Raw genomic sequence first — 11,462 nt, forward strand, 5'->3', positions numbered from 1 at the left:
CCCGAACCGCCACCATCCTGGAGCCCTGAACAGAAACAGCCACATACAAATACCACCAATATACCTGGGAAAGACAGATTTGCGTCTTGCTTTATTTATCAGCCGGGCAAGTGATTCTCCGCACAGACAGGGGTGGGAGAGCAGGAACACGTCCCCGAGACACCCTCTCCCAGCTTCAAAAACGTATTCATTATCCCCAGGCGGCTTCTGGCAGGGCAGAGAGATCACTCTCCGATTAGAGATGTTTATCAGGAAGCTATAATGAAGGTGGGACAGTGACACCATGATGAATATTATATTTCAGGAAAATTTAAATGAAATGATCCATCATGCCCAGCAGAAGATCAGCAGCACCTTCTGCCAGGCACCCGCGCCGAGCCGAGCGGCTTCTCGGCCGAGACTCCGCTCCGGAGACCCGCAGTCACCTTGGCTCGCTGCTCCGGAGGAAAACCAGCGGAGAGAGATAGAGAGAAGCACTTTGTATTTCCAAACGCACATAGCGAAGCAGCAAAGCTAACGGGCTGGCTTGCAAGCGAGCCGCAGCCTTCCCCAGCACGGCAGGAGATGTCCCCCCTCACACAGGCTCCACCAAGCATCGGCACCACCCCGGTTTCATCTGCTCGAGCGAGTCCGGGTCCTGGCGCTCCGCACACCCAGAAATAGAGCGCCCTCGGAAACAGGACATCGCTTGTGCAGGATGCGGAGGGGAAGGGTTACGGAGCGGCTTTTCCCTTAAGTGAAATATTGCCGCCGGCTCAATGGAAGCAGGAGGCTGGTCCCTCCTGGGAGGAAGCTATCAGAAACCACTCTCCCTCGCAGCACGGCTGAGCCCGCGTTTTGCTACCTGTTGCATTTTGTAATCAGGCAAAACGCTGGAAGAACGCAAGAAGAGATTAAAACGCAGGAGCGGGTGCAGCAGCACGCAGGGCAGGGACACCAGAAACGCTACCAGCTGCTGCAATCCAGACACGAAGGCATTACGCATTCATCTGAATTTTAAATACAGAGCATTATGACTGGCATCCTCACAACTGCCACAGCAGCCTCGGCACTACAGCTTTTATGGTAATTCACAGGGAGTTACCCACAAGGCACTGCAGAGATTTTCTTGGCAGCCATCCTAAACTAATTTTTATAGGTTAGTGTACAGTTATACATAAACGTTTAAGAAAAATAAAATGGCGACTCGGAGGGAAGGAGCCGACCGGGAGGTCCCTGCGCGGCTCCACTCGCGGCGTGTGATTGTCCAGCACAAAATGCCACGGGGCCGAGGCCTGTGCCGCCACCAGTGACCCCATCCCAGGGACCGAGGGACAGAAATACCAGTTAATTCATGAACTGGTTTGCACTGGGCAAACCCCATGCACCAGCCTTTGCATCGCTCCTGCACCGGTGCCTCTGGGTTTCCCAAGCATCCCTCTGCCCTTCGCAGGGCGTTCAGCTCGACCAGGTCTCGCCTGGCCAGGAGATGGCATGGCCGCCACTCTGCCCGCTCCCAGGTGGCCAGCGGGCAGGTACGGGTGCTGGCCCGCAGTGCTCAGCCCCATCTTCCCCCAGGTTGCCCAGCGGAGTCGGGTACACAGCCATCTGCCTGGAGGGGACAGGAGCGATCCCAGGGGACAGCAATTTGTTGGTGGAAGCCACAGCATCCTGAGAAACACCTTCAATGTGCTTTGGCACCAAATCTTCCCCGTCACTGTCCCTGCCTGCCCAGGGCCACCGCTCCGCCCCAGGGACGTACCCTCCTGCAGGGAGGAACCGACAGTTCGGTCCCCACCTGCCTCCGCCACCCGGGAGCTCCCAGTGGGACACGGCTCTTCCCGCACATCCTGAGCGGTGCCGGTCGAGGGTGACATGGGAACTTCACGCAGCGACTGGAAACTGCTGCTCAGCTCCCGACTCCCCTTCGCAGCCGGCGAGGGAAGGAGGCGAAGCCGGTGCCAGCGAGTGACAGCAACGCGCGGTAAACAAAGGAAAAAAGCAGCAGGAGGGAAACCTCCATCGGTGCAAGCCAGAAGCAACACCCAGCTCCGTTTCACGGGAACCAGAGCAACCACTTGATGATATCGGAGCTGAAGATTCGATTAAGAATAATCCCCAGTTCCTGCAGATTTTGCAGGCACACACGCACATGCATTTGCAGCCCGGCGAGCAGGTAATCCGTCCATCTCTGCTGTCTTCACAAAAGCAAAATGGAGGGAAGCACGATTAAGACTTTTAAGAAAAGAACCTTTCAGATTTAAATCATCTGTGGAATTACTAGCAGCACTAATTTGGAGACGGGGACACCACGAAGAATAAAACAATTAAGCAACAGCTCAGAGGGAGAGATGGCGAGATACGACTCGAGCACCACAAAAAGACAATGCGCTGAGTTTCAGATGAGGCTGCTGTTTTCCCCGAGATGAGATTATTGCACTCTGAGAAGCCACACAGACACCAGCACACCATGCCCTCCCTCTCCTTCCTGCTGTCTGCGATCCCGGCTCGGTGGATGCACGAGAGATGGAGAGCGCTCTGCCCACAGCCTTGTGCCTCCTGCGCCCAGAGCACGTGGGTACCCCGTGTAACGCATCGCATCATGTGTTCGCTGCCCGCAAACAGAAGTGAAAGGGGGGGAAAAAAACCCGAAAGCAGCATGATGTAAAATTGGGGCACTTCTGAAGTTCGGATCTGGGGTATCTCAACTCGTCCCTCAATCCGGTGTGTAAATCCACCACATCCCAGAAACGCGGCAGCAAGCGCCGAAGAGAGGGAATCATCCCTGAAGCCTGAGCAGACCAGCGTACCTGCTGCGCTCTTGAGCTTGACTAGAGGAGACCCGGCGCTCCCAAGGGGGACACCGGATGCACTCCCACCTTCACGCCCCCGCGGACCACGTCCGAGATGCCCCAAGACTGAAGCGGAGAGATGGCAGCGGGAGGTGCAGGACACCCAGGCGCTGTGCTCCCCACGTGTGGGCTCACACGCGAATGCTTTGCTACTCAAACCCCAGCGGGCTTGAAAATCCCCCCATAGAGAGAGACCCTTCTTGTGAACCACGATCCAAACCCCGCTGCCCACGCACTGCCGCCCGCCCACCCACCTCCCGCACCGTCAAGAGCCGCTCGACCTTCAGGTTTTCCCCCCTCCCGTAGGACGTCCCCGCTAAGGTGGGAGCATCCCAGTTACCTTCGAGGTCCCAGCCCAACCGCAGCCCCCTGGCCTGATGTAAACCAGCACCGCAGAGCGATCGCCTACGAAGCGAGGCTGTAAACAAGTGATTCAGCTGCTGCTCTGCAAAAGCAGCCCCGGCACCGCGGCGGGAGCCCGGACCTCCAGGAGCTGGGCAGAAACCGCCACACACCCTAAACCACCCCACAGCCCCGATTTAATCTGATTTATGCAAATGCTAAACCAATTTAGGTGTGTACATTATATGAGTTGCCTGGTCCAGTTTAATTTGATAGCTTTTTTTTTTAAACCTGTTTAGGCAAACCAAGATCTGCTTTCTAATCTAGAGCAGCTCTTAATTGTTGTGCAATTGTGCCAATGTTGCCAAGGAACTACAGCATGGATGTTATGACAGATCCTCATGTGTGACAACACTCAAAGCGCAATGGCCCGAGCTATAGTATGTGTGTGTGTGTGCATATATATATATATATATTTTTTAGGGCAGTGATCACCCCGCTGTACTGGGCACTGGTGAGGCCCCACCTCAAGGGCTGTGTCCGGTTTTGGGCCCCTCACCACAAGAACGACATTGAGGGGCTGGAGCGTGTCCAGAGAAGGGGAACGGAGCTGGTGAGGGGTCTGGAGCACAAGTCTGGTGAGGAGCGGCTGAGGGAGCTGGGGGTGTTCAGCCTGGAGAGGAGGAGGAGGAGGAGGGGAGACCTTCTCGCTCTCTACAGCTCCCTGAAAGGAGGGGGCAGCCGGGGGGGTCGCTCTCTTCTCCCAAGGAACAGGCGATGGGACAAGAGGAAACGGCCTCAAGTTGTTTCAGAGAAGGTTTAGACTAGATATTAAGAAATATTTCTTCAGCAAAAGGGTTGTCAAGCATTGGACCAGGCTGCCCAGGGCAGTGGTGGAGTCACCATCCCTGGGGGTATTTAAGAGCCACACAGATGTGGCGCTGAGGGACATGGGTTAGTGGTAACTTGTCAGTGCTGGGTTAATGGTTGGACTTGATGATCTTAAATTTAGGTCTTTTCCAACCAAAACAATTCTATGATAACGTATGGAAGAGGGCAATGCTAAAAATCCCGTCCCCCTCTGGGCTGGCCATGTCCGTGCAGCAGGGCTCAAAAACCCCGCTCAAAAACCCAGCCACACCAGGAGCTGTGCAGAGGCCATCTCCAGAGCTTTCCAAACCCGAGACGCACTACCCCAGGTGAGTCCCCAGTAGCCCAGGGCTGCAGCAGGCTGGCTGGGTCAGGACACGGCAAAGCCTCGCTTTTCCGGGGCAGGGGACACGAGTCCCTGATGGGCCCAGCAGGTCCCAGGGACAGGGAGAAATCCCAGCACGGGGTGCTGGCGTGTCCCCATCCCCACGAGCTGGGCTGTTGTCACCCTCACCACTCAGCTCCAGAGATGGAGCAGAAGCATCCCTAAGCACCGTTGAGGATCTGCGTCTCCTTTAACGCACCCAGGTCTGCGTACAGCCCACGCCGCTCCCTCTGCACCCACACGTGCTCCCTCCTCATGCCCAGACACCCCGGAGGGGACACACACGTCCCCGTCCCCTTCTTTTGCCATGGCAGCACCTCCACCTCCTCCCTCGGTGTGTGCCGCTTGCACGTGTGTGTGGGAGCCCCGTGCCAACATGCCAGCCCTCGGGAGCTGGTGGGAGGACGGGAGCCAAGAGGCTTCATGGATTTAAAATAAATAAATAAATAAATAAAGTTTAAAGAAACTCACGCCTCCCAACCAGCTCCTTATCAAGTGATGTCAGGAAGGCACCATGGGCTGAAAATCGCTTTTTTGGATGATGCTGCAGCGGGACATGGACATGTGTGAAGGGCTCTGCGTGCAGGACACGCGGCTCTGCAAGGGCTTGCTCTGACGAGCAGCAAATAAGCCGACAGCGCAGGCAGCTATTGCAAGGGGAACGCCAAGCTCGATAAATTACTAAGCCAAGACAATGATGCCCAAGATAGAAAAAAAAAAAAATGTCCAAGAGAATTATGTTGGATCAGACCCAGAAATCTAGAGGGTTTACGAGTTAAAGGATGAGGCAAAAAAAAAAAAAAAAAGACAATTTCCAGTTTGCTAGGCTGATGTCAAAGAAAAATAAAAAAAAGTCAAGTTATAAAGCAAATAATCAGAAAGAGAGGACAAGAGCAAAAAAAAAAAAGAGAGTGTAACAAACAGAGCCCTCAGATTGTTCCAGCTTATTGTGTAATAAACTTTGCAGAAAGGAAGCTGGCCTGAGCTCTACTACTTCAGGGCTCACAAGTTTAAAACTGACGACAATTTTTAAAACATAATACTGTTATAGCCAGAAGCTTTGCAGCCTGCCCAGCCTGGCTATTTTCTTCATTTTGCAAATATCGAAAATACAAAAAGTTCTGGGGGTCCTGCCCAGACCAAAGCCCGGGACTCGGGGCTCCGACCCCGTCCGACCCTGCTCCCTCCGACCTCTGCGCCTGCAGCAGGAAGCAGAGCTCCGCGGATGGAGGGAGCCGGGCCAAGGGGAAGGACTATTTGAAGTAGAAAGTTTGGCGCATTTTTCACGCTGTTGAAGCAATGATATTTAACCAGTCATTTGCAGATTTTCCTTTTTTTGGGGAGAGAGTCATGAATAATATATGTGTTCTTATCGACTCATATAAGAAGAATTTAAAGTTCAAGGTTCAGCAATTGCCGATTAAACTACTTAGTGGCACCTCTTTAACACGACGGAATAACCTCTCTCCTTACCATCCGCTCGCACTGCCCGCACTGACTCGGGATAGACCTGGCTTCACTTTAGCTCGGTATCCTATACTCGCAATTTTGTTCTCTGCAATGCAAAAGAAAAACTGTTTTAGTGGGGAACAGAGAGCGTTCAAATAAAATCCATATGTGGTGGGTACATCTCACATCCATCACAGCCGCTCGCCGCCCACACAACCTCATACGCCACGTGGAAAAGCAAACAGTCCAACATGCCGTTACTGCCTCGAGTTATTCTGCAGCGCAGCAAGAAGCTGGATGGGACCCTCACCCCGCTCCACGCCGGGTTCAAGCCTGCGGAACCCCAGGGGGCACGGCCACGCCGGGCACCGCAGAGGGCATCCATCCCGACCCACCGCTGGGCCGGACTGAGAGACCTCAAAGGTGCGTCAGGCGGGACAGCCTTTGAGGTCCCCAGATACGGCCCAAGCCCTCTGGGGAAGTGTGGCGGCAGGAATTGTTCCTATGCTGTGAAGAATCACGAATTCCCCCCCTCCAGCCTCAGTTTCCCCAGCATGTGGCCACACCACCTCCTCGGACATCCCACCTGGCTGCACCTCAGCTGTTGCTTCACCCTCATTCCCACCTCTCCCCCAAAGCAGCCACAGAATTAAGGTTCTAACAAGAATCCACCCTCCTGGATGAAAAGCAAAGGCACACTTTTCCTCTTTTCCTCAGGACTCGCGTCACACCAGCATCCAGACAAAAGGCAGAGCAGCCCCGCTCCCCTCGGGGCAAGACGGAGGAGACACCCCAGCAAGTGGCTGCACTGTCAAACCTGGCGACCAGGGGGACAGAGACCCAGGGGACACGAAGCACCTGACCCCGTCCTGCCAGCAAGGCCCATGCCAGAAGACAACTACAAGGGGACTCGAGGACCTCCTGCCCCGCATCTCCCCCACAGCGCGCGCCCAGCCGGGCGGCGGGGGACCCTCTCCCCCCGCGGTACTCGGTGGCACTGCTTCAGCTGGAAGCTCCGCTCGCATTACTCAAAGTATTTATGACTTTTTCCCATTTGAAATATGGGCCCTTTACCACGCACAGGAAGGAGGAGGAAAGTGCCAGCAAACTCGTTAATTTATAAGTCAATCTGGCAGGGAACAATTAACAGCTTTCCCACTATCGGGCTGGCAGGAGGAGGGGTACCGTCACCCCCAGGAGGACAGGAGGGTCCCCACATCATCACGTACCCTGCGCTGCCGACCCCACCAGCTTCATGTTCAGCACCCAGACGTGACATTTGTCCGTCGCCCCCATCAAGAGCCCCCCCAGCCCGAGGGGACGAGCAGCCTCATCCCCCACAGCAGGACCCCCTTCAGGTCACACCGCTGGCTCCCCCAGCCTGGCGCAGGTGCACAACCCTCAGAATATGTTTGGGGGGGGGGGGGTGGCGCTAATAAATCCATACTATTTTGCTATACGGGTCCTGCCCGAGCAGAGCTGCGAGGCAGCACCGTCAGCTGCGGGCAGGAGCAGAGAGCGAGTGTGGGCGGGGAGGGTCCCCCGCAAATTTAGCCGGGTGTTTGCCCATGGAGGGGATGGCGGGGACACCCCAGGCACACACCCCCTCGCCCCCGCAGAGCCCCCCAGCTCGGAGAAAGGACTGGAAACCTCCCCCCTCTACCGCTTTTTCCTCCCAATTGGTACAAGCGCTTTCACAAAAGCAAAGCCACCCGGGGACTCGGAGAGGACAAACGCCCCAGAAGCAGAGCTGTCCCCCGCCCCGAGGGTGCAGCACCCGTCGCAGGCACCCCCATCATCCCTCCCACGGCTGTCACCTCCCCACCAGCATTATTCTTTCCCCCTCCCCCCCTTATTCCACATCCACACCATTTGCTTCCCCAGGAAAGACTGGAACGGGATCCTCCCGGCGAAACACAAACACTATTAATCATTACTCTTATTTTGGGTGGGGACTTTTTCCGCCCTCCCTGTGACAAGTTTGGGCTCGGGGACACCGGAGCTCCGGGGGCGGCTCTTGCCCGCCACAGGATGGCCCCAGGGCTCGGGATTTCAGCTGAAATCCCCAAGGGCAGATGGAAAAGGGCCACCCAGGGGCGTCCCTCGGTCCCCGGAGCCAGCTGCACCTTGCAGGAGGACGGGGTTTGGTGCAGGGGAGGGGACACCCCTCGGACACGGGGGTCTAGGATAGTTTTGGGGTGACCTGGACCCCGTCCTTGCTATTGTCACCATCACCGGGCCACCGCACAGTGAAACCCACATCCCAACGGAGCTGGCAGGGAGGAAAAGGGACCCCCGGGACCCCCGGTGTTTGGGGTCGGGTGAGGGCAGCACCCCGGGGGTACACAGCCGGGGTCCGATGCCTCCTCCAGTACCCGCATCCGACGCTTCCTCCAGTACCCGCATCCCGGCGATGCTGCTCCGGGAGCGACACCGGCTTCGACGGAGCATCCCCAGCACGCGCGGATGCCGGGAGGCGGAGAAGCTCCGATCCCACCGACAGGTGACGCGGGTGCCCCCCACCAGCACGGGTGGCCCCGCAGCCCTTGGCACGGGGGTGACACCAGAACACCCCAAATCCCATCCCGTGGGTCAGTGCCCCCGCAGCGAGCACCCACCCGCCCGGTGGGACCGTGGTCGGGAAGAGGTGGCCGGGGGGGACACGGGGACGGGGCAGGGGGGCCAGCGAGGGCAGGACACGGCGGGGAAACGGAGGAGCCTCGTCCTAAAGGCGGGGGGGGGGACGGACCCGGAGAGGGTGAACCGGTACCGGGGCGCGGGACGGAGCGCGGAGCACCGCCCGGGGACCGGAGCCCGGCACCGGGGCGTGGGACGGAGCAGGGCTCACCCCGGGGACCAGCACCGGGGCGGGATGCGCCCCGGGGACACCCCGAGCCGGCACCGGTGCCCCCGCCCCGGCTCTCCCTCGCATCCCCCATCGCAAGTGCCGGTGGTCCAGCGCGCCCCCTCCCTGCGCCCCCCCGCTACAGCGCGGCCCCTTCCCCCAGTGCAGCCCCCCCTCCCACGCTCCCCCCTCTATAAGACGCCCCCGCCCCCCCGGTGCCACCCACCCGCACCCCCCGGCGACCCCTCTACACCCCCCCACGCTACAACGCGACCCCCCCATCGCCAGCCGGCCGCCCCCCCCCCGCAACGAGACCTCAACGCAGCCTGCCCACACCCCTGCCAAGCGCCCCCCCACTATAACACCACCCTCGCCGCCCCCCCCCCCCCAAACGCGAGCCACCTGCACCCCTCTCCCGTCCAGCGCCGCTACACCGCGACCCCCCGGCTCCACCGCGCACCCCGCTATAACGCGACCCCCCTCCCCATCGCAGCCCGCCCCCGCTACAACCGCCCCCCCCTCCGCGAAACCCACCCTCGCTCCACCGCGTACCGCTGCCACGCGACCCACCTGCGCCCCCCCGCTACAACGCGCGCTCGCTGCACCCCGCCTGCGCCCGACAAAGCGGCCCCGCTGCGACGCCTCCCCCACTCACCCACCGCCCCCCGCTATACCGCGCCCCCCTTAACGCCGTACCTGCCGGCGCGGCCGCCCGCTCCCATGCTGGCCGGCGGAGGGGCGCGGAAGGGCCGCGGCCGCCCTCGCCCTCCTCCTCCGCCTCCTCCCTCCGCCTCCGCCCGGCGGCTGCGCTGGGGCCGCGGCGCGGGGACACTGCGGCGCGAGCTCCCGCCCGCCGCCGGCCACTCGCACAGGTGATGTCATTCCCCGAGCCGCCGCCGCCTGACGTCACCGCGGGGCGGGCCACACCCCCCCCTCCTCCTCCTCCTTCTCCCCCTCCTCCTCCCGGGCTGGCGTGAGGGGAGGGGGGTGTGGGTGACGTCACCGCGGAGGCGAGGAGCGCGCTGGAGGGGCGTGGCCGCGCCTTAAAGGCGCCGCGCGGGCGTAGTGCACGTGGGCGCGGGGCGGCGAGGCGCGGCGCGGCACGCAGGGGCCGGGGGACCCTTCCCGCCCCGCAGCCGCTCTTTCAATAACTTTCCCTCTTTCCGCATATTGCCCGTTTTGGGCACGTTTGCAACACTCGGGTTATTTGCCATCACCAATTTATTTCTGGTATTTAAGGTATTTCCCTTCACGCGTTGTCGGTTTCCCCCAGCGCAGCGCCTCCCCCGCACTAACGCCACCCCCGGCTCCCGCACTCCGCGGGTGTCTCGTGCTCAACGCATCTCCCACAGCGCGTATTGCACCCAGCCCACTTCTGTTTGCCACGCTTCCCGTGTTCGACCTATCGCCAATATTCGATATATTACCTATATTCAATACATTTCCCCAATTCCATGCCTGCTCACGTGTATTATATTTGTCATACTTGGTATTTGGCGCCTTCAGTATTTTACTCCTGTTCAATATACTCTCCATAGTTAATATACTCCTCATATCCGATATATTTCCCATACTTAATATAATCCCCATATTTAATATAGTCCTCGTATCCACTATATTTATCATATTTAATATACTCCCATATTTAATATATTCCTCATATTCAATATACTTCACATATTTAACATATTTCCCATATTTAATGCATTCCCCGTATTCAATATATTCCTCATATTCAATATACTACCCATATTTAATGTATTTCCCGTACTTAACATATTCTCCATATTTAATATATTCCCTATATTTAATATATTCCCAGTATTTAATACATTTCCCGTCCTCGAAGCCTTTCCCATGCTTCCCTGTTTCCCACCGTTTGGCCCCACTGTCGCGGCTCTTTCCATTTCTAATCCCCCCAGGTCTGGGATACCCCGTGATGCCCCTCGACTCTGATGACCAAATGCAAAAATTAGCCAAAAAATTGCAAGAATTTGCCCCAAAGGGGTGGGTTTGGGAGAGCGGGGCCGATGGCCGGCAGTTTGCCGCTCACGGAAGGGCTCTCCAAAGCCGGAGAACTGATGCTGGGTGCCCTGAGACCGGAGCACCCGTCGAACAGGAAAGAAAAATAAAAGGGAAAAAAATTTAAAATAAATTAAAAAATTTTAAAAAATCAGAGGAAACCTTTTTTTAATAATTTTAATAATTTGCCTTTCCTGAAGTCCTGAGCGCGCCAGGCTCTCGCTGCGAGGGCAACCACCCGCTCCCCCATCTGCTGCTCTGTGAACTTTTCTTGATCCCCTCATGTGCCTCCTAATACTGACCAAATGTCAGCCCAGCGCCGAGTTTTAACTGTTCTGGGCAAAATCCAGCAGAAAAATGTTCTAATTTCTCTTTCGGGGCTGAGAGGAGCCTCTCCACTGCGCAATCTCGGGGCATCTTGGGGATTTTGCCCGTTTTCCTGCGTGGCGAGGATGGCCTGCTCTTGAGGCGAGAGGTTGCTGTTGCTACAGCCTTGGAAATAAATTGTGGGCGTTCAACCTGCTCCATTTTCCTGGAGACGCCAGGAAAACGCCGTCAGCTCCCGGTGCTGCCGTCAGGGCTGCGGGTGGAGGTGCCGGGCCAGCCGGGTGGGCGTGGGGCAGCACCGCGTGCCCTCTGCCACGGGGAGGTGCTGCAATTGGACGGGGAACCTTCAAATTGATTTAAAAATTACCTTTCCTTTGTGAGAAAGGACGAC

At 57.7% G+C, this 11,462-nt stretch overlaps 1 protein-coding gene across 2 annotated transcripts in view; it reads right to left on the bottom strand.

Annotated features, from left to right (window-relative positions):
- Window positions 1-9,564, bottom strand: part of PTPRS (protein tyrosine phosphatase receptor type S) — a 162,869-nt gene extending 153,305 nt beyond the window's left edge. The window contains exons 1-2 of one of the 2 annotated variants that reach the window (XM_054181823.1): window positions 9,419-9,499; window positions 5,902-5,983 (exon numbers count right to left, since the gene is read on the bottom strand). The gene's annotated coding sequence lies outside the window, so the exon portion shown is untranslated. Of the gene's footprint in view, window positions 1-5,901; window positions 5,984-9,418 lie in introns of both variants that reach the window. The other variant, XM_054181822.1, reaches the window with a different exon arrangement.
- Between the last annotated feature and the right edge of the window lie 1,898 nt (window positions 9,565-11,462).

The sequence above is a fragment of the Rissa tridactyla genome, chromosome 22, assembly GCF_028500815.1.
Source record: "Rissa tridactyla isolate bRisTri1 chromosome 22, bRisTri1.patW.cur.20221130, whole genome shotgun sequence".
In the NCBI taxonomy this organism is placed as follows: Eukaryota; Metazoa; Chordata; class Aves; order Charadriiformes; family Laridae; genus Rissa; species Rissa tridactyla.